Consider the following 5,337-nt stretch of genomic DNA (forward strand, 5'->3'; position numbering starts at 1 on the left):
GTCAGCAAAGACCAAGTCTATATCACCTTTTATATTTCAAGATCTCTATCTATTTAGAAACTTTATTTCCCAACCTCTAGTTTGCATGTCTTTGACAACCTTCATTCAAACTATATGCAAATACTGAATGTGTTACTGTTAGGGGTAACATGAGATGATTTAGTATTCATTTAATCAGATTAATCTGTTAATTCCAGAAGACTGTAGTTTTGAATTATATTGATATTTGCATTACCAGGAACTGGGAGTCAGCTAAGCATGTAGTTGGTTCAGCTTTATGGAGGGCTATTAGAGGGTTTTTAGTATTTTGCATATTGAATGTAGACTCCTTTAGGATCTTTAAGGAGACTGCTGACTTTCTACTCTTTCCTTGACCACTTATGACCACTGTTAGAGGCAGGATACCGAGCTAGATGGACCACCAGTCCCAGTCAGTGTAGTTTATACATTATACACATATTTCATGTCTAAAGACCCTATAAGGTATTTACACTCTGTAGTAGCAGGTCTCTGCTTCACAGCGAATATCCTCCATTCTCCAAAAGAAGACTGGAGTCATACAAATATTGTTAAGTAGGTAAGTTAGTTAAAAACATGAGGTGAATTACTGTTGCCTCTCCAAGCACAGCACTTTTATGCTGGCTTAGAAGTATCCTCTACTTATTTGCTTGATAAACTCACAAAAGCATGAAGTAGTTCTAGCCAAAATAATCCCATAACAAGTACTCTCAGATTAGCTGGAGAGTGTGTACAAGGAGCTGCACAGCTGTAACAAAGCTTAGAGTAATGCTGGTTGCAGCATATCCACAACCTGAGAAGATGGGCTACACCCTTGAATGCGCCACCGCATTTCCATAAACATTCATTGTGTTCTTTCAATTAACAATACATTTTAAAGTTGAAAACCATGAACATGCTTGGAACATTCAATTTGGGAAATTGGGAAAGTGTGTTCATCTCCCATGGCTCCTTTTTCTCTATGTTCTTCCTTAATAAGGCCTTGGCATTTTGTGGCCACTGAAGAATTCAAAGAATGCCATTAACCAAGATACCACCCTGCTAATTAAAACTAAATACTTGTTCTGAAAGAATCCTATAGCAACTCTCAAGTCTTGCACACAGAAACTCCTTTTAAACCCATAACATTAAAGCTTTCTGTTTTCCAGGTGATGTCTCAGCCTTTCTTTTGCCTTTGCATTCTTTGTCCGATAATTACTCCGTCACAGTCATGAGACTGGAGGCTCCTGTATTATTATTCTTTCATAACTTATAAACCCCAGTATTCAAGTTTTGGTCTCAAGAGTTTGTTCTCTGCTTGCTGGGTTGCTTTTAGAGTGTGGCTATACCTGTCTTTATCACAGGGGAGAAAAAAGGAAAAGAAAAGAAAGAATTAAAATGGCGCAGGGGATGAAATACATTGCTGGAATTTATGTTCACTTGGGGCAAGGAAAGATGTGTTAATGGCTGAAAAAGAGGAATAAACATCACGGGTAGCCCACAAACACTTCACCTTTATGAAATTTACATATTTTCTATAATTTTCTATTTTTCTGGACAGACAGATGAAAACTGCAGCTCCGATTATCTTTCTGTGAGTTGGCATACGTAAAGACTCTGAACTGGAAGTCTGCTTAGTGCCCCAGGGCTGGCAGGAAGTCTTTTGGCTAACCAACAATGAAAATTCTGCTGCACTTGCCCTGAGAAACAAATGTGGGCAAAACACCTACATGTAAATATTTCAGGAATCCTGTCTCCTCACTTCAAAAATCTAAGCCATGCCTCATTGTTAATGTTAGGAGAAAAAACTTATTATATGTGTCATAAAACACCACTTACTTAAATATAAGAGAACCAAACAGCTCCAAAGTTGAGCACAGAAGCAGCTGCTTTTCTCACAGTCTACTGTCTCTTCCATCACAGACAGATGAAGCTGTGAGCAGTAAAATCCAAGGCAACCCCTCAACATCAAGCAAATTTCTTGCATTGAGTTTTACCATGTACCTCTGTGCTTTTGGACAGGAGTATCCTATTTATCTCCATAATAGTTCTTCAAATTATTATTTAGTGACTCTTGCTTTTACACCTAAAGGAAGGGAGCTCACCACCCTGAGCAGCTGTAACTCAGTTGTAATTGAAAAAACCTACTTCACAGCAGCTGTGAACATGTATAGTCTGCTCTGCCTGTATTCAGCATTAAGGCAGCTGCGTTACATCCCCAGTCTCTGAAGGCAAGGAGGTTGGCAGAAGAGGTAAGTATGATTTGACACATAAAACATTTTCACGTCACTTCCAATATGTGTGCACGTTCCACTTTCCCTCATATCCCCACCCAAATGAGATTAAATCGATATTACAGTCATTGATCTCTATTTACATGAAACAAATATATCATATGGTATTGTTTTGATATACGTATCACTACTTTTTGGCACAATAAACAAATTTTATGCCTACCTGAATATAAAGGGCAACTGTAGAGAAAAATAAATTGATAAATACAGCCATATTTGAATTCTTCAGTTCTGTGGATTGCCACAGAATTCCAGTTCTCAAGGCTTCTCCAAGCTTGTTTAGCTTTAAAACTTTTGAGAAGGAAAAGAGTTTGTGAAATAACTAAGCCTGGAGCTCAGAAACTGCTTCTCATTTTAAAAATGTTCAAATATTCTTATTTAACAGTTTCTGAAATGAAATATAGCAGACTTCCAGGTCTGCAACATCTTGTCCTAATTTGCAATGCAAAGTTTTGCAAAAGCTTAATAGAATTTAAGGCCTTTTAAAAAAAAAATAAATAAAAATGCAGAGAATTGTTCTTCCAGAGTCTCAGAGACTGGCCCTGGCAACAAATAAGGAGGCTGAAGTGCTTCATTCATGTTAGATACCATATCTCAGGGCAGATTAAGACACGGAGGAACACACTGGAACTTGCTGCTCATTGTCACAGTAGAAAATGGTTTGCAGTACTGCCCTTATACAGCCACTGACATGATCCTTCCTATATAACAAATTGGTTTACATTGTGGTAACATGTCATTTCAAAATACGTCAGTTTGGTTTGTTGCATCAAAATGAGAAATGTCTAGTGTACTGTACTAAACTTTATGCCTTTCTAGTAGGTATATTAAGATCTAATCACATACCTGAGATAATGCCTCTTCTTTGCATGCTAGCAATTAATGTTGAAACAGGCAAACTATACAAGAGAGGGAAATATGGCTTAAGATTCTTTTTCACATATTACGAAATACAGGACACTCTCTTCTAATCTTACCCTTACCACAGTGCTATAGGTGACATTGCTGTAAAATATGAGGAACTGTGGCCTTTTTAATTTGCCGGGGGTTTCTTTGGTTGTTTTTGGGTTTTTTTTCAAGGCAGCAAACATTCCTCACTAAAATCTACAGTGTTTCAAAATTCTTAGGTGCAGATTACCAACAACAAGTTTCCAAAATGTCTGGCTTGTGCAAACTGAGAACACTGAGATTCCTATATAACAAGGGTTCAATTACTTCTGGTTTCTCAGCTTTGAGAGCTGTCTGCAGCCCGGGAAGCTTGTTGACATCATCACAAAGTTTTCAATCTAAATTCAAATCAGGGGCTCTAAAAAGCAGATACACAGTCAGCGCACTTTTGTTTAAGAATTTAACAGCAGCAGCTGCACCTGAAAAGCACCACTCAACTCCACTTAAACCCCATCAGAGTAAAGCCCAGGTTTTGCTCACATTTGCTCTATAAAAGTGAACAGTGAATAATTCAAATGTTCCTTAATTTTGTAGGAACAGCACAATGTTAAAACAGGGTAAGTCAATAGCTGAAATTGGATGATGCAGGCGCAGTACTGATGGCTTGGCTGAGGTTGAAATTCACCTCTTTGGGAGCATGGGAACTTTCAGTTCCCAATGGAGGGGTTTTGTGAAAGGAGGGAGGATAACACCTGGAGGAAGCTTCCCCCCACCTTGAGGAAATAACTGGAATGAAGGTGCAGCAGCAGAAAGAAGATGCAGCTTAGGGACATTCGGAACAATCTGCCCAGTGTTGTGCCACTCATCACCCAGCCAGCGGCAAAAATACCTTTTTCTTTTCCTCTCTCCAACTTGTTCTTTTACCCCTCCAGCCAGGAACTGCCACATGAAATAATCACAGTATTGTTTGAGGCATTCTATGCAAAAGGTGTGTTTTTGTAGGTGGATGGGCATTGCAAGGCTCATGTATGACCCTGGTGAAAGGCAGGGCAGGCTCTGTACCTCAGTATATGCAGCTACGCTTGGAGAGTTAGAGCTGGCTTCCTTTCTCCTCCAAAACCGGCGCCGGGGGGAGGTGGACTCGGGGGTCCCGGGGCAGCACCGGGTCTCGCCGACAGGAGCCGGTCACGGGCCCGGGGTCCCGGGGCAGCACCGGGTCTCGCCGACAGGAGCCGGTCACGGGCCCGGGGTCCCGGGGCAGCACTTGGTCTCGCTGACAGGAGCCGGTCACAGGCTGGGAGCGGGGAACGAGGGGACCGTTGGGACGGGGCGCGCGCCGGCCGTTGGCGGGAACGCGTGCTGAGGGCAGAAGGCACCTCACGCTGACTGGAGGGGAGAGCTGAGGCAAATGGCGGCTTTGGGGAGGGCCCGGCTAGGCGCACGGCTGGCACCGCTGTGCCGCGGGGCATTAGGAGTCGGCTGCTCGTTTTCCTCGGAAGCCTTAACGCCTCCCGTGGCTGCAGGAGCCAGTGGTGCCTGGAGTGGGCGGGGAGCGGGGCCCGAGTCCAGCCTCGGGGGACACCAGTAAACCTCCACAGCTCGGGGCAGGATTGACTGTACCCGTGTCACAACTAACAGCTCTCGGGTCTAAATTTTCTTTGGAACCACAGTGACAGAGGTAACAGAACCTTCCTGGAAACCTGTTCTAGGTGTTTGCTACTCTTGTTACTTTATTTGTATTTATACGTGAGGGGTTATACATATTTTGAGAATCAGCATCTCTTTAAGACTGTGCTCTGCAGAAAAGTGCCTAATGATTGACACGGTGTTTCAGGTGAGATCTTACCTCTCAGCCCTCATTTCCATCTGGCCAAGTTTGAAGTCTGCCTTCCACAAGTACTTCAAGTCCCTGAAGCCTTTTTGCAGTCCAGTTATGGGACAGTTACTGCTGTTTTGGTTATGATGGTAATGGTGCCCTGTCAAGAAGGCGGCAGTTAGACTGGTTTGGCATGACTTCTTTTCCTGACAAATTCAGGTTAGCTGTTACTTCCGCATTAAAGTTTCTTGGCATTTGAACGATATATATTTGCTAGCACGGTAAGAGGATTTTTCTTAGAATTCAGTTTAGCTGGCTGACTTATGAAATATTTCTCCTTTC

The sequence above is a fragment of the Accipiter gentilis genome, chromosome 26, assembly GCF_929443795.1.
Source record: "Accipiter gentilis chromosome 26, bAccGen1.1, whole genome shotgun sequence".
Taxonomy (NCBI): domain Eukaryota; kingdom Metazoa; phylum Chordata; class Aves; order Accipitriformes; family Accipitridae; genus Astur; species Astur gentilis.